Source organism: Choloepus didactylus, chromosome 26 (assembly GCF_015220235.1).
Source record: "Choloepus didactylus isolate mChoDid1 chromosome 26, mChoDid1.pri, whole genome shotgun sequence".
Taxonomy (NCBI): Eukaryota; Metazoa; Chordata; class Mammalia; order Pilosa; family Megalonychidae; genus Choloepus; species Choloepus didactylus.
Window position 1 is genome coordinate 8,351,972 of NC_051332.1, and position 19,209 is coordinate 8,371,180.

The following is a 19,209-nucleotide window of genomic DNA, read 5'->3' on the forward strand; positions in this document are numbered from 1 at the left end:
TGCCTGTATTCATTTCCAAACATTTAAATTCCACCAAGTTAAATATTCTGCATACATTAAGCATCTGCTCTGCATTCTCTACCCTCATTCTATCTCCTGGAAACCTATATTCCCAATTTTAATTCTGTGAGTTCACTTATTATACTTAGCTCATATTAGTGCAATCATACAATATTTGTCCTTTTGTACCTGACTTATTTCACTAAACATACTGCCCTCAAGGTTCATGCATGTTGTCACATGCTTCAGGGCTTCATTCTGAATGTTGAATAATATTCCATTGTATGTCTATATCACATTTGTTTATACATTGGTTGCCTGATGGACACTTGGTTTGTTTCCATCTTTTGGCAATTGAGAATAATGTCACTATGAACATTGGTGTGTAAATGTCTGTCTGCATCCCTGCTTTCTGTTCTTATGCATATGGGAATAGTGAATAAGTTTTCCTATTTGGCCACATCTTCTCCAACACTTGTAAATTCCTGTTTGTTGAATATTAACCATTCTAGTAGGTGTGAAACAATATCTCCTGGTTTTGATTTGCATTTCCCTAGTAGCTAGTGAATTTGAGCATCTTCTAATTTGCTTCTTAACCATTTGTATTTCCTGTTAGGAAAATGCCTATTCATGCCTTTGCCCATCTTAAAATTGGGTCATTTGTCTTTTTATTGTTGAGTTGTAAGGTTTCTTTATATATTCTGGATATCAAACTATCCTCAGGTATGTGGTTTCCAAATATTTTGTACCATTTAGGAGGCTGCCTTTTTAACTTTTTAACAGTCCTTTGAAGGATAAAAGTATTCACTTTTGAGGAGATCTCATTACCTATATTTTCTTTCATTGCTTGTGCTTTGGGAATAAGTCTAAGAAACCACTGCCTATCAATTCTCTACATTTTCTTTTAGGAGTTTTAGGGCACTGGTACTTATATTTCAGTTTTTAATCCATTTTAAGTTAATTTTTGTATAGGTCATGAGATAGGGTCCCTCTATCATTCCTTTGGATATGTATACCAGGTTCTCCTAGCCCCATTTATTAAAGAGACTGCTCTGTCCCAGTTGCATGGTCCTGGGAGAACTTGTCAAGTATCTATTGACCATAGATCTCAGCATCTATATCTGAACTCTCAATTCAATTCCATTGATCAATATGTCTATCTTTATGTCAGTACCACACTCTTTAGACCACTGTAGCACTGTAATATGCTTTAAAGTCAGCAAGCATGAGTCCTCCAACTTCATTTTTCTTTTTCAAGATGTTTTTGGCTATTTCAAGCCCCCAACCCATCCATATAAATTTGATAATTAACTTTTCCATTTCTGCAAAATAGGCTGTTTGGATTTGGATTGGAATTTCATTGAGTCTATAGATGAATTTGAATAGAACTGTGATCTTAAGAATATTTAACTTTCCAGTCCATGAACACAGAATGTCCTTCTATTTATTAGCTCTTCTTTGATTTATTTTAGTAATGTTTTGTAGTTTTCTGAATGTTGATACCTTATGCCCTTGATTAACTTTATTCGTAGCTATTTAATTCCTTTAGTTGTTATTGTAAATGGAATTGTTTCCTTGATTTTCTCCTCAGACAGCTCATTATTAGTGTATAGAAGCACCATGATTTTTGTGTTGATTTGTATTGCATCATATTTTGCTGAACTTGTTTATTAAGTTTATTAGCTCTAGTTGCTTTGTACTTAATTTTGGGGGACATTCTAAGTATAGAATCATGATATCTTCACATAGTGAAATTTTTTACTTCTTTTCTAATTTGGAAGACTTATTTATTTTATTTTCTTTCTTTTTTTTCCTAATTATTGCTCTAGCTAGAACTTCTAGCACAATTGAATAACACACAACAGTGGTGACAGTGGGCATCCTTGCGTTCTTCCTACTTTTATAGGGAAAGCTTTCAGCCTCTCAACCTGGATTACAATCTCTGCTTAGAATTTTTCATATATAACCTATATCATGTCATGGAAGTTACCTTTGCTACCTTTCAAAATGTTTTTATCAAGAAAGGACACTGGACTTTTGCAAATGCCTTTTCTGCATCAATTGAGGTGGTCATGTGGTTTTTCTCTTTCAGTTTGTAAGTGTGGTGTATTACATTAATTGATTTTATTTTGTTGAACTACTTTTGCATACCTGGAAAAAAACACATGTGCTCATGGTGTACAATTCTTTTAATGTACAGTTGAATTTGATTTTCAAGTATTTTGTTCAGATTGTTTGAGTCTATATTCACTAGGGAGATTGTTCTGTAATTTTCTTTTCTTGTAGTATGCATCTCAGGCTTTGTATTAGGGTGATGTATTTGCTTTGTATAATGAGTTTGGTAGTGTTCCCTTCTTTCCAATTTTTTGGAAGTGTTTGAGTGGGGTTGTTATTAATTCTTCTTGGAATGACTGGTGGAATTCATCTGTGAAACAACTATCATGTCCTGGTCTTTTTTTCTTTTGTTAGGAGGTTTTTGATGACTGATTCAATCTCTTTGTTTGTCACTGGATTGTTAAAGTCTTCTATTTATTCTCAAGTCAGTGTTGGTTGTTCATGTGTTTCTAGGAAAATATCTATTTTATCTATGCTGTCTATAAGGCCTCTGAAGGAGATGCCAAACTTTTCAAATTATTTCCTTTTTAACCTCCATTATCCCCACCAATATGCGACTCCTCTTCTCCACTCTTTCACGATCACTGCTTTTCCATTAAAAAATGGATTACATTCTGAAGTTTTATCTATGTCTATATATCTATGTATGTATACATATATATGTGTACATATATTTAATTATTTAACATTTTCATATTTTACTGCTAATTTGAATTTATGTTGTGAATTTCCTTTTTAGGTTCTTTGCCTCACATATTTTCAAATTGTGGTGCTAATATTGTTTTCTTTCTTATTCATTTTAAGACCGCTTTCTGGAAGTTACAAACTCAGTTCTGGTTATATGTAGTACTTTCTTTCATTTACATTTAAATTTTTCATTTATGTTTTGAAATGATAAAATTTTATCATTTAAAATATTTTCAAGCTATATTTCATTTTATTGTTTCTTTTTTTGCTCTGAAGAATTTAAGTTCTTTCCCACCCATAATCTAGTTAATATTTACCTATAGTATTAAATTATTGTAATGCTTCCATTGCTTAATTTTTTATTGTGAACTATTTGCCACATAAAACCAGACTTAGAAATAACATGAAGACCATCTGTGTCTCCACAACTAATTATTAGTAAATCTGCATACAATGCCTTATTTGTTGCAGATATTTTTTGAAAGTTATAAGATAATATAGTTGAGTCTCCCCTTGCTGATTCTATTCCTTTACCCATATTCTTAAGTAAACTCTTTTATGATTTTCATGTTCTTAAGCTTATGTAGAATCATATCATTTTTTGGTGTTTATCTACACAATTATCCAGTACTGTTTTGTGTGATTCAAAACCTGGTATAAATGAAATAACTTTATGTATCCATTTGTAACTTGTTTATCCTCCATGAAAAATTGTGGGGTTTATCCATGCTGATTTATTTAACAATAATTTTCTCTGCATCATTCTATGCCAATATGTAAGTATACTACAATGTATTTATCCATTCTACTATTGATGAAAATTTACATTCTTTCTAGTTCCTTGATAATACAAAAATCCAGCAATGGACATCTTTGTGTAGTTGCATTGATACCTCTGAAAGATTTCCTCTCAAGTATATAACTTGTTGTATTTGCCAAGTCAGAGGATATGCATGTCCTTAAATTTATTATATATTGCCAAGTTGCTCTATTAATTTACATTCCCACCAATAGTGTGTGAGAGTTCCCTTTACTCCACATCCTTCTTAAACCAATATATTGTCACAATTCAAAATGTTTGTCAATCAGATAAACATAAAATATATTTTCATTTTGTGCTTAAGGTTTTGGATCCTTCATTAAGAATGAAATTAAATATTTTTAAATGTGTTTCTGTTAATTCAAAATTACTCTTCTTTCAGTTAGATGACCATATCCATTTTTCACTTTTAAACTGATTGTTTTATATTTTATTTTATCCATTTTCAGTAGATCCTTACATATCCTGTACTAGGTACAAAGCTTTCAATATTATAAGCAATACAAATATCTTCAAACTGTTTATATTATTTTTTGTGTATAATATATTTGGTGATGCAGAAGACTTACATTTTATTGTAGTTCATATTTATCAATCTTCTTTCCATGGTTTTTCTTTGTTTATCTTTTCTATAATATATTTCCTGTTATTTACTTATTCTTCTTTATTTTTTCCAATATTTTAAAAATTTGTTTTTATTGTTACTGGAATTATACATGGTGCAAAGCAAAGTTTAATTCTCTTTTCTTAATGAAAACAATTTTCCATTTATTGAATATTCCATACTATTCTCATGAACATTTTTAATTTGAACTCTGTTGTGTATCAAGTTTTTATTGGTTTGTTTCTTGGTTCTTTACTCTAAGGCCAATTTTCAGTTTCTGCATCAATATTGCCTGCTTTAATATGATAGTTTCATAATAAATCCACCACTCATGATCTGGAAGTTCAAAACAATAGAGTATTTTTTATGTATCTCTGAGAGAATTTGACTTTTAAATGAACATCAATGTCTATATTCTCTCTAGAGTCTATGTCAATCATTTCTTTAGAAGGCCCAAGAAACCAGCTCTGTTTATCCAGTAGTTGTGGCTTAGAAAATGGAAAGGAAAAAAAAGGTCATTTACAATCTACATATAGTCCCAAAGGAACCCTCTATTTTCATCACCATTACAAGTATTCAATAAACATGACTTATCATGCTTTGTGAGTTGCCATCAGTTGTATATGCTTTCATCATCCTTTGTCTTAATGAAACTGGATCTGTACCCTACCTGAAGTTTCCATTCTCTGATATAGGAGATCACAGTAAAAACACAACTGATGTGAGGCATCTAAGATTTTGCTCTCTAGGTTTTCCAGGTATTACATTTCCTGCTAGACAATTTTCAGAGCCACCCACTTCATGGCCACCTCCCACTCCAGTTTGGCATTTCCCCCTGAGATGTACAAATTGTGGAAGCCAGTGGTGCTGAATAGCATTTTCCCAAGTGATGGGACCTAAGCCAAGCAGAGTTTTGTTAGGGCAATCCAATTGATTTTGCTTTTCTCAGATCTTGTTTTGATTATTTCTTATATAAAAACCAAGATAAATATGTAAATATACCCCTTTACGGTATGGCTTTGTCCCTTGTCATTTTCTTTTTCTTTCAATATTAAGGATTATATGTTAATAAGATTATAATATTTTACAAACTTTCTGCCTAGGTTGATATTTCTTATCTTTATCCTGTTCTATTTTCAGTGTCTCATGGGCCAATCTCTCTGAATAAATCATATCCTCTTATTCTATGATCTCCCACTTACAGGTGTTTTTAATTTGTATGACTTTCAGTATTATTATTCTAATATTCTAATATTATTGTCTGATTGTTTCATGGCTGTATCATCTCAATAAACATTTGTTGCATAATAAACTATAGATGAATGCCTTTTACTCAGAGAATGTTAATAATGTGTGAATTTGTCACATTTCTTTGCTAGAATGTAACACTCTTTATCAAGGACTATTTCTTGTCTTGGCTTGTTTGAATCCCAGTCTCACAACTTACTAGTTGTATATGCTAGCACAAGTTATTCAACTTCTCTTTATTTCAGATTATAAATGGTAAAATGGAGATAATGGTACTAAGCCCCTCATGTACTTGTGTGAGGATTCAGAGAGCTGAGGCTTGTAAGGTACTAAAACAAAGGTATGGAGCATATTAAGTATTGAATGTCTGTTACCTATAATTAATTGCCACCATTCTGTTTACTTTCCTGTGGATTGTTAAACATACTAGTCACTCATTCCATATCATACTCTTACAGAATTACATTTTTGGATGGTAAGGGACTGTGCTTAATAAAACACAATACTTGCAAGGGAAAAAACAAGATTCGTTATATATTTGCTGCATTAATGAACATTAGACATTCCTTCATTTGTTCACAAATATTTGTTGGTCAATTAATATTTAACAGGATATTTGCTAAATGCAGAGATCATACTTCTTGTCCTTAAGGAGTTTTGAGTCCAGTGGAGGAAACAGACACATACACTTACAATTATCACACAGTGTGCTACCTCCTTTGATGGGGATAAGGACAGAGTAAGAAAGAAGCCTGATGTTCAGATTTGCCAATGCTGCCAGATTGCAAAACACCAGAAATGGATTGGCTTTTATAAAGGTGGTTTATTTGGTTACAGTTACAGTCTGAAGGCCATAAGATGTCCAAGGTAACACATCAACAATCTGGTACCTTCACTGGAGGTGAATGCTGCCTGGAAAACCTCTGTTAGCTGGGAAGCCACGTGGCTGGCATCTGCTCCAAGTTTTGGTTTCAAAATGGCTTTCTCCAGGGATGTTCCTCTATTGGCTGCAGCTCCTTTTCAAAATGTCACTCTCAGTTGCTCCTGGGGCATTTGCCCTCTCTTAGCTTCTCTGGAGCAAAAGTCTGCTTTCAATGGTCATCTTCAAACTGTCTCTCTTCTGCAGCTCCTCTCTCAGTGCCTGAGCATTCTTCAAAGTGTCCCTCTTGGCTGTAGCAAGATCATTCCTTCTGTCTGAGCTTATACAGTGCTCTAGTAAACTAATCAAAGCCCAGGCTGAATGGGCAGGGCCATGCCCCCATGGTAATTATCTAACTCAGAGTTATCACCTACAGTTGGGTGGGTCATATCTCCATGGAAACACACTCAAAGAATTACAATCTAATCAACACTAATACATCTGGGGAACATAATATATACAAACTGGCACACCTGGAAATATATGTGGAGGTCAAACTCAGTTATGTGGAGGTGGTGGGGCTTTGATTTAGAAGACTTCAGTCTGAAACTCTTCTTCACAATTGAACTGGCTTTGCATTGGACAATTCATTTCACTCAACCAGAAAATCTCATTATAAAATCATTCTTTCCTCCCTCATATATTCCAGGTGCTGTTTAAATGAGGCAGTGTAGGAGAAGGTGCTTCACCAATCATAAAACATCCTGCTTGCTACTTAATTATTGTGAACAAACAAATCAAGGTTGCTTGAAATAACCTTAGTGATTTCCAGCACATTACTTACCTTTTTGGAGTCTGAGTTTCTTACCTATTCAATAGGGTTAATAATGACTACTTTAATAACTTTATGTAAAAATTGGTTAGAATATGTATAAATTGGTTAGGGTATACGTAAAGTGCTGAATTCAGTGACTGCATGTGCTAGGTGCTTAGTGCCCTTGGCCATCGTGTTAGAATAGATGTTTGGATACAGTAGACAAATGTGTTCTCATCTCTCTCAGCTAAAAGAGGTGTCATGCTTTTGCCATAGAGATATCATGGAAGCCTTAACCTGTAGGAAAGGTGTGATATTATTTCTACAACACTTTCATTAAATGATAAAGTAAATAAAGATGATACTATAAAATTCAAAATCAGGTACTGACAAAAGTAAACATTCACAATTTCCTTTTTAGTATCATCTAGTAAAAATTCAGCCCATCTGACTCTTGCAGAAATGGCAGAAGTAAATAAGCAAACTCCTTAGTTAACAATGAACTCAAATATTTAACAGAAGACCAATAAAGGTATTGTGTTATAGAAATAAAAACAGGTCCACTGTATTTCAGATTTTTATATATCACCTGTTTTGCATGGTTATATGAAAAGAATATTAGGGTAAGAATCTGGAGGTTTAGGCTGCAGTCTTGTTTCTGCTGTTAACACATTGTGTATCACTGGTGAGTTGCTGAACTGGATGCAGCTTCCTTAACTGTGAAATGAATGGAGCAGAAAATACAGACTCCCTATCTCTATGGAAACTTCAAATTCTAGCATTCTCTGAATCCAAACCTACTATAAGATTCCTAAAAACCAAGCTCATGGCTATGCCTCCTTTTGAAATTTTAAAAAGTATGGACCTAGAAACCAGCAGAATTCATGCTCAAAGGAGCACTGAGTGGTGTGACATACCAGTGGAGACCTGTGGGCTATCAATCTCCACCTCCTGGCAGGATAGGAAAAAGTACAGCATCTAGAGGCCTCACAGGGAACTCTGACAATTTTCTGGGACTCATGCTCAGGGAAACCTCATACTGATTACACACTCTTTCTAAGACCTGGTTCCATTGGTTCTGGGAAAATCTGATTGGGGAAACCAGATGCTTAGACAACAAAAAATTGTAAATCATACCAGAAAAAAATGAAGATATGGCCCAGTCAAAGGAACAAACTTACACCTCAGATACGATACCAGAGTAGATGCAACTAATTAAAGATCTTCAAGTAAATATGCTGGATCAAATCAAAAAGCAAATCAATGAGTTGAGGGAAGATCTCTCAAAAGAGATGAAGGATATAAAGAAGATATTGGGGTGAATATAAGGACGAACTTGAAAGTTTGAAAAAAGCAATCACTTATTTAAAAAAGCAGCACTTATGGGAATGAAAGCCACAATAGAAGAGATGAAAAACACAATGGAGACATATAGAAACAGATTTGAAGAGGCAGAAGAAAGGATCAGTGAGCTGGAGGACAGGACATCTGAAATCCTGCACATAAAGGAACAGATACGGAAAAGAATGGAAAAATATGAGCAGAGTCTCTGGGAACTGAATGACAACATGAAACACACAAATATATGTGTTACAGGTTTCCCAGAAGGAGAAGAGAAAGTAAAAGATGCAGAAAGAATAACAGAGTGAATAATCAATGAAAATTATCCAACCCTTATGAAAGACAGAAAATTACAAATCCAAGAAGCACAGCGTACCCCAAACAGAAATTATCCAAATAGACCTACTACAAGACACTTAATAATCAGATTATCAAATGGCAAAGACAAAGAGAATTCTGAAAGCAGCAGGAGAAAAGCAATCCATCAGATACAAGGGAAACTTGATAAAACTAAGTGCAGATCTCTCAGTAGAAACCAATGAAAGGAGAAGACAGTGGTATGACATATTTGAGATACTGAAAGAGAAAAACTGCCAACCAAGAATTCTACATTTGGCAAAATATCCTTCAAAAATAAGGGAGAGTTTAAGATATTTACAGATAAAGAGACACTTAGAGAGTTCAAGGACAGGAGACCTCCTCTACAGGAAATACTAAAGTTTGTGCTACAGACAGATAGGAAAAGACAGGATAGAGAGTTTTGGAGAAGAGCATAGAAATGAAGATAGCAGGAGATAGATAGAGGGTGGAGTTTGGGCACTTGATGTTGAAGTATGGAATGTTCTAGAGGATGGATTGTGTAGATCTAGAAATGGATAACACAGTATTTTCTGATGGTAGCACAATATTGTAAGTACACTGAAAAAAGATGACTGTGCATATGGTTGAAAGAGGAAGGTTAGAGGTACATATAAGTCAGTAGGAAAGATAGAAGATAAAGACTGGAATGATAAAACTTAGTGAAAACTATAGTGTTCAATGAGTGTGATTAAATGTATAAATATAAGAATGGTTTTGCATGAGTAAGCAGCAAGAAGGAATGAAGTTTTGAGGTATGCAATGAAGTGAATGGACAATGAGGACAGTAGGTTGAGTGAAATAAGCCATAAATGGAAAGACAAACATCATAAAGCCTCTCTAATATGGACTAATAATAATATACAAACTCTGAGAACTGAATCTGGGAGCATGGGTTATAACCGGAAGGCTTATGTAAATATTCCTCAATTGTAAGCTCTTGCAGAAGGCACATCTACTCATGAGTTGTAACAGTTATTTCTAAATTTTGAGACTCTGAGCTGTTTGTGTGTGATGTCTTCAGTCCCTAAGCTTTGGGTGTCTGTGAGGTGCTCAGGACTTGGAGCCAGATTTCACCAGCTGTGAGTGTTGGCATTGCCCCATGAAGTAACTGTTAAAGAAGCTGTAAAGGAGATCAGACTTTGATTGGAAATATGAATGAAATGAACTTGTTTGAGTTTGGGATAGATCAAACTAAAGGGTAGATGATGATATTAACTGTGTTTTAAAACTTTGGCTTCTGTGGGGAACCATAAAAAGAGATGTTTATATGGTACAAAGTATATATTTTCTGTTGCACACTATATAAGTTGACTTCTATGGTCAGTTCACTCAAATATAATTACATGGAATTCCGACAAGGGAGTGAGACCTTGTTCATTTTACAGGTTAGCATGAAGCCCCAATGCAACCCAGAGTAATTTGGGCAGAGAATAAAAAGTATTTGCAAATCTCCCTGGAAGGACTGGGGAATTCCTGATATTTTCACAATCATTGGAGACTACCAGCTTAGTAGGACAAAACCGCAATCTTGGGGCTTGCCCTTATGAAGCTTGTTACTACAAAGGAGAGGATAAGCTTACTTATAATTGTACCTAAGAGTCACCATGAGAGGACCTCTTTTGTTGTTCAGATGTAGCCTCTCTGTCTAATCCAACTCAGCAGGTAAACTCACTGCCATTCTCCCTATGTGGAACATGACTCCCAGGGGTATAAATCTCCCTGGCCATGTGGACATAACTCCTGGGAATGAGCCTGGACCCTGCATTGAGTGACTGAGAAAGACTTCTGGACCTAAATGGGGAAGAAAAGGAAACAAAATAAAGTTTCAGTGGTTGAGAGTTTTCAAATTGATTTGAGAGGTCATTCTGAAGGTAACACTTATACATATATATATATATATATATATATATATATATATATATATACATATAATATCCATTTTTAGTTTTTAGTTCATTAGAATAGTTAGAAGGAAATACCTGAAACTGTTGAACTGTAATACAGTATTCTTGATTCTTGAAGGTGATCGTATAGCCATATAGCTTATATGGTATGACTGTGTTACTGTGAAAACCTTATAGTTCACACTCACTTTACCCAGTGTATGGACAAAGGAATAGAAAAATGGGGGGGGAGTAAATGAATAGTATGGGGGAGGAGCGGTATGGGATTGTGCCAGTTTGAATGTATTATGTCCCCCAAAATGCCATTATCTTTAATGTAATCTTGTGTGGGCAGATGTATCTATGTTGATTAGATTGTAATTCTTTTAGTGTTCCATGGAGATGTGACCCACCGAACTGTGGGCAAGATCTTTCATTGGATAATTTCTAAGGAAGTGAGGTCCCACCCATTCAGCATGGGCCTTGATTTGTTTACTGGAACATTATATAAGCTCAGACAGAAGGGGTGAGCTTGCTACAGCCAAAGGGGACAGTTTGAAGAATGCACAGGAGCAGAGAGAGGAGCTTCAATTTACAGAGATATTTTGGAGACAGCCTTTGAAAGCAGACTTTTGCTCCAGAGAAGCTAAGAGAGGACAAACACCCCAAGAGCAACTGAGAGTGACATTTTTGAGGAACTGCAGCCTAGAGAGGAATGTCCTGGGAGAAAGCCATTTTGAAACCAGAACTTTGGTGCAGATGCCAGCCACATGCCTTCCCAGCTAACAGAGGTTTCCCAGGCACCATTGGCCATCCTCCAGTGAAGGTACCTGAATGTTGATGACTTATCTTGGACACTTTATGGCCTTGAGACTGTAACTTTGTAACCAAATAAACCCCCTTTTATAAAAGCCAATCCATTTCTGGTGTTTTGCATTCTGGCAGCATTAGCAAACTAAGAAAGGGATGCTTTGGGTGATATTTTAACTTTTCTCTTTATTCATATTTCAATTTTTTGAGTAATGAAAGGGTTCAAAAATTGATTGTGGTGATGAATGCACAACTATATGATGATACTGTGAACAAATGTTTTATACTTGGTATGATTGTATGGTAGGTGAATATATTTCAATTAAAAAATTAAAGAAAGGGAACAACCATAAAAAAAGAAGAAGAAGAAGATATGAAGTTTTGAGGTATGCAACTAGGTGAATGGACCTTGAGGACAGTATGTTGAGTGAAATTAGCTAGAATCAAAAAGACAAACATTATAATCCCTCACTGATATGGACTAACTATAATGTGCAAACTCTGAGTATTGAATCTGAGAGCACAGGTTATCAGGGGGAGGCTTATGGTAAAGTTCCTAGACTGAAAGCTCTTACAGCAGTCACATCAATTCATGAGTTGTAAGATTTACTTCTAAATTCTGAGCTGATGAGCTGTTTCTGCATAATCTCATTGGTCCCTGGAACTTTGGGTATCTGTGTGACACCTGAGACTCAGAGCCAGTGTTTGGTAGCTACAAATGTCAACATTACCCCATAGAACAAATGTTAAAGAAGCTGAAAAATAGATCATACTTTAATTCAAGATGTGAACACAATGTACTTGGTTAGAAGTAAGGTAAACCACACTAAATGGAAAAGGATGATATTGATTGCATTTTAAAACTTCAACTTCTAGGTGAGATGAAAGGAAGAGATGTTTATTTGATGGAAAATCTATATTTTCTGTAACATGCTATATAATGTAACTTGAAAGGTCAGCTTACACAAGTAACATAACTATATGAAACCTTGAACAGGGGTTGAGATCTGGTTGGTTTGTACAGGTTAGCATGAAACCCTGATACATCCCAGAGTGATTTCAGCAGAGAATAAAAAGTATTTGCAAAGCCCCCTTGATGGACTGGGAAAAAATTTGGAAATATTAAACTTCCCCACCTGGGGAATTCCTTATATTCCTGCAAGCATTGTAGACTACTACTTTAGTAAGCCAATCTCCTGATCTTGGTGCTTGCAATCTTCAGATTGCTACTGCAAAGGAGAGAGTAAGACTACTTATAATTGTGTCCAAGAGAAACTCTTTCATTCCTTAGATGTGGCCTTTCTCTCTAAGCCAACTCCCAGGGGTATAAGTCACCCTGGGATGTGGGACATGACTCCCAGGTAGGAGCTGGGACCCATTATCATGTGATTGAGAAAGTCTTCTTGACCAAAACGGGGAAAAGAATGAAAACAAAATAAAGTTTCAGTGGCTGAGTGATTTCAAATGGAGTTGGGAGGTCATTCTGGTCATTCTGGATGTCATTCTGGAGGTTATTATATAGATATCCCTTTTTAGTTTTTAGTGTTTTAGAATAGCTAGAAGGAAATACCTTAAACTGTTGAACTACAATCCAGCATCCTTGATTCCTGAAGACAATTGTATGACTATATAGCTTATATGGGACAACTGTGTGATTGTGAAAACCTTGTGACTCAAACTCCCTTTATCCAGTGTATGGGATACACTGGTGGTGGGGAGAGGAGTTTGAGATGTTTTGGAGGTTCTTTTTTACTTTTATTTTTATTTATATTCTTATTTTTATTATTTCCTGGGGTAATGAAAATGTTCAAAAATTGATTGTGGTGATGAATGAATTACATGATGATACTGTGAACAACTGATTGTACACCTTGGATGAGTTTTTGGTATGTAAATATATCTCAACAAAATTGCCTTAAAAATCTCATGAAAGGACACAATTAAAAAAAAAAATCTTAGTCTAGCATTGTGACCAGTGTCTGAAATTTAAATTTACAAAACAAATTAATTAGATTTGATCTTGTATGAGATCATAGTTTGGTAGACATGGTAAGGAAATTGGCATCTCTTGAGACCTTTTATTCCCTAGGGATTCTGTGGGGCACTTTCACATATGCAAGCCAGTTGAATCTTCTGATCATAATAGTATTGTCTCTGGTTTCCGATGAAATGAGTGAATCTCCAATTTACAGATAAAGGGAGTGAAAGAGAATTCATTAGCTTTCCAAGGTCCACACTGGTTAATTTTATATTTTGCTAATTTACTAAGTTGTCTCTTTTTGTGTACAGTTTTTATGATTTTTTAAATGCAACAGGAGTTAGACTGTGGCTACAGTTTGCACTGGCCAAATAAATTAACTTATAATAAAATAACATGTTATTTTAGTAACTAATTGATCAGTTATGACTGCCTGCACAGGTATGCAAAAAATCTCCATAAACATGACAGTAAAAATTCAGACTCATAAAGGTGTGTTATCCAGGCAACTCAACCAATCTTGCAACATTCTTGCTCATGGTATCAGTTACAAAATGCTGAACAGCTCTTGGTAAAACTCTGAGCCACTTTTTCCCCTAGAGTTACTGAAGAGCTGTATTTTTGGCAAGTTTGTTATATGTAACTTCCATGAAATAATACACCATGTTTATATGTAAAATATGTTTAGATGTAAAATGGAGGTAGATTCAAGGCTCAGGAACCCAGTTTACTTATCTAAGATGGAAATGCTTAAAAAGTTTTAAAAGTACATATGTTAGGAGGGCACTTGGCAATTAATACTCAGTTAATTTTAGTTGCTATTATTATTCATCCCTAGACTTCTCTACTTATGACCAGGGAGAGGACTGGATGAATAAATGTGTCTCCATCATTCAAAATGCTGCTTCATACTTTACACTACTTATAAGCTCCTCTAGAGTGGAGGTCATGTCTTTATTAGCCAGCATTGCCTCTATTAGTTGCTCAATAGATGCCTGTTGCTTTTTATTTAGCTTTAGAGGCCAATATTACTCCAAGAAAAGTCCATAGCAACCTAATTCTCAATGGTTCATCTCTTATGACATCAAGGTCACAAAGCTGAATGTCATGTGAATTTTCAGAATTCTCCATGGAGATCACATTGCAACCTTACTTCTCATGGTCCCCATCCTAGTGGCAAGATGATGTAGTGTCACATGTCTGGTTCCTCTTTTAAAGACAGTCAACATAGAATTGGACATGGATTCTTTGCTTATTTTAGAGCTGTATGAAGTGTCCTGCTTCACAGTCTGGGGCTGATAAGTTCCTAGAACCTGTCATGTTCTCAACCCAATCACACTTTGTGGTCCAGTGGTTTTAGTCTACCACTTTGTTATTACCTAGGTTCGTAATATTCTGTGTCCCTCCCAATAATCTCTTAGTGCCATGTGATCTTTTTTCCAACCTCAGTCCACACTGTCATTGTGCAAATCACAATCTGCTTTAATTTATCACAGTCTAATCCCATATAACACCTAATTCACACTTAGATGTGAAAGGGTGATTTATGTATTTTTCAAATAAATCTTCATTGTGTGACCATTATGTTTCAGATTTTACATTGATAGTAACCTACTGTATTTAATTCTATTTTACTAAAAAGAAACAAACAAATAGAAAACAAGACATGATTTAACCAAAATAATGCATAATAATTCAATTTTCTGAATTTGTGGAGATGAAACAAGTATTTTAAGCATTTGTGTCTCCCAGCATCTAGAACAAATTGTATTAATCACATAGTCCCAAGAGGCAAATTAGAATGAGTGTCTCCTCAAAGTAGTATACATAATTTAAATGATCTTCAGTTATTAATGCATCTCAATTTCAGACTCTGTGTCTCTTATTTGGAGGATACATTTGGTCACTGGGGCACCTGTAAGTCAGAATCTAGGCTACATAGGCTGATAACTATTTCTTTTTCTGTAGAGTGAGGAAGCAGGTAGTAGTGGATTAAATTCAAGTTTATTAATCATCTAAATATTCCAGACATTGGGCTCAGTAATACACCTTCATTATTTTATCTCCAGATACCCCTTGAGGTAGTCATCAGAATTGCCACTTAAAATGAAAATGTAGAGACACAGAAAGATACAATGAAATACCTGTAGCTACACTATCAATTAACCAGATAGCCAGAGTTCTAATCAAGTCAGCCCTGGCTCTTTCCACCTACCCATGCCTCCTCCACTGGGACCACTCCCCATAATTCAGGTCACACAATTCCTTATAGCAAACATATCCCTTAGAGACAGTGGGAACAGGGGTTGAGGGAATCAGCTGTTCTGTGGATTCTTTCAATTCTCCCTAGGAGAACTAACCATTAGCTTCCAAGGGAGACATGGTGTTTGGGAATGTGGGACTGAAAACTCATTCACCACTGAGCCCAGCTGTCCCAAAGGAGAAGGAGAGAAATGTGAAAAATAGTATTATGTCCTTAGTTCAGAGGGAAGAAATGAGTCAACCACAATGAAGTGACATGAGGGAAGCTGTCCCCAGAGACCAGAAAACAAGATATATCTTATTTGAAATAATTAAAGATATTTCCTCTAGAGTACAGTGTAGAGACCATGCAAGTAGGAATAGTTGTGGTCAAAATTACAGCTGCACTGCAGTGATCTGCTCTATAGTTTGAAATGTATTTTACTCTGATGTATCAATGCGGGGTGTTCACCTTTAAAGAAAAGTAAAAGAAAGAAAGAAGATATCTCTCCTGTAGGCAAGAATGGAGAGAAACTTTCTTATGAAGGGGAAGGTGTGAAGAGTTTCAGTTTTCCTGTATATGAAATGGATGGCCACCTCTAAGGTGCATTCTAGCTATGCCAACTGCCTAACCTGAAGAATTACAGTTAGTGTGTTCTCTTAAAAGAGGATTTTTTTTCCACCTTTGTTTTTTCTTGTTGAGTTTATGCATTGGACAGGAACAAGCAAAGGGAGAAAAGAGAACTCAAGCAGTTACAAAAGGTGAGTAGAAACTATAAAGGGTTTTGTCTGTACAACTTACTGACAAGAAGAAAAAATCACACACTTATTAATTCTGTTAACCACCCATTGAACCAAATTTGAAGAGCACTGGGTGGCTAAGAAAATAAGTTACATAAATGCTCAGTCCATTTTTATTCTTATAAGATTTGTGAAACATTAGATGAAATATAAGCAGCAGTAAAAAACATGATTTTAAAGGCTTTTTTGAAACACTTAGAAAGATCTCGAGAAATTCCAATACCAATTTCAGGAACTCACAGAAAATGAAAACTCAGATCAAGAATCTCTGGGTTAGAGAATTGACTGGAAAATCAAAGTAGAAGAAGATATATTGCATAGAGCGGGGATGAAAGTATGTAATTGACAGCACCAGATTTTAAACAAATGGTATTTCATTAATATCACAAATAAATCAAAGTGATTTCCAGAAAAGATGATTTCCAACAACTGTAATTACTTTTTCACTTCAGAAAATACATGGCTGTTTTTTCTGTAGATAAACATATTCTACAGTATAAATGCAGCCCTAAGACTTATAACATCAAGGGTTCTGTGTGTTAATTCTCTCATCTATTAACTGAGGGGGTCATTCAAAATGATCTCAAATATTAAGAGAATATGAAGTGCATTTCCTGGGTTTAAATTCAGATTAACTTTGTGATTATGGACAAGTTAATTTTTTAGCTTTTTATTTTTTGTAACATATATAGAACTCAAAATTTCCCATACAAGTGAAAAATTCAGTAGTATTTATTACATCCAAAATATTGTGCTTCTTTTCATCACCCAAAACAGAAGTATTATACCCAGTCCCTGATGTCCTGTAATACACTTTTTGTCTCTATGAATTTACTTATTCTAGGAATTTCCTATGGCAACCTCATCTTTAGTACCTCACCTTTCCCATCTACCAAAATGGGATAATAACATTACTTTCCCACAGGGTTTAAATAAAATGATGCAAGCAAAAGCCTTAACACAATGCCTACAGGATATAAGAAGTGCTCAACAGATTCTAATATATTCCACTACTTATTGTTACTCAGCACTACCCTTCCTTTTGTGTTTAGCATGTGTCAGAGGCAATCCATTCTTTGCACTATTTCTGATACAGTAATATTTTCAGGGAAATTTTCTGGTTCAGAATGAGAGAAGAAGTTCTGTTACTTCTTTTTCATTCCTTCTAATAATACAGTTCTTTGAAGTTCAAGCAGCAAACCAAGGAAGAGGAGGTAGGATGTATATCTGTGTCAGTGAAATACAGGGACAGTGTTTTACTTTCTGAGGCTGCTATGGCAAATACTGTGAAATGAGTTAGCTTAAATAAAGGAAATTTATTTGCTTACATTTTGGGAGCTGGCAAATGTCCAAATCAAGACATCAACAAAGTGATGGTTTCTCCCTGATGATCAGTTGCCTGTGATCCTTGGCTCCTCTGCCACATGGCAAGGCACATGGTGGCATCTGTTGGTCTTTCCCTTCTCTTCTAGGTTCCATTTACCTTCAGCTCTTCTGGGGCTTTCTCTTTCTGTGTCGTATTTTCATTCTCTTATAAAGGACTCCAGTAATAGGATTAAGACACATGCTGATTGAGGTGGGACACAACTTAACTGAAGAAGCCTCATTAAAAGGTCACACTTACAATATACCCACACTCACAGTTATGGATTAAATAGAAGAACATGTTTTTTCTGGGTACATAAACTTTCAAACCACCACAGAAAGGCACTGTGGTGTTCAAGAACAGGAAATGAGTTGGCACCAGGAGGCCTGTGTTTGGGAAGGTAAAATGGCACAGCCAATGTGGAAAGCCATATGGTGGCTCCTTGTAGAGTTAAATGTAGAATTTCCATATGTCCCAGCAATTACACTCCTAGGCATATACTCAATGATGCTGAAAGCAGGGACTCAAAAATGTACACCAATTTTTACAGCCATAAGAAGGAATGAATTTTTTTTTAATTCAGTTTTACTGAAATACATACACACACTGTACAATCATCCATGATATACAATATACTGTCCACAGTATGATAACGTAGTTATGCGGTCATCACCACAATCTATCTCTGAACATTTTCCTTACATCAGAAAGAACCAGAACAAGAATACAAAATAAAAGTGAAAAAAGAACAACCAAATCATCCCCCCATCCCACCCCATTTGTCCTTTAGTTTTTATCCCCATTTTTCTACTCATCCATACACTAGATAAAGGGGGTGTGATCCACAAGGTCTTCACAATCACACTGTCACCCCTTGTAATCTACATTATTATATAATTGTCTTCAGGAGTCCAGACTGCTGGGTTGGAGTTTGGTAGTTTCAGGTATTTACTTCTAGCTATTCCAATGCATTAAAACCAAAGACGTGTTATCTATATAGTGCATAAGAATGTCCACCAGAGTGACCTCTCGACTCCATTTGAAATCTCTCAGCCACTGAAACTATTTCATCTAATTTTGCATCCCCCTTTTGGTCAAGAAGATACTCGCAGTCCCACAATGCTGGGTCCACAAGGAATGACATTTTGATGTTTGCTACAACATGAATGAACATTGAAAACATGATACTGAGTCTAATAGCAAGGCACATGAGGACAAACACTACAAGATTTCACTTATATGAAATATCTAAAAAAGGCAAATTCATAGAGTCACAAAGTAG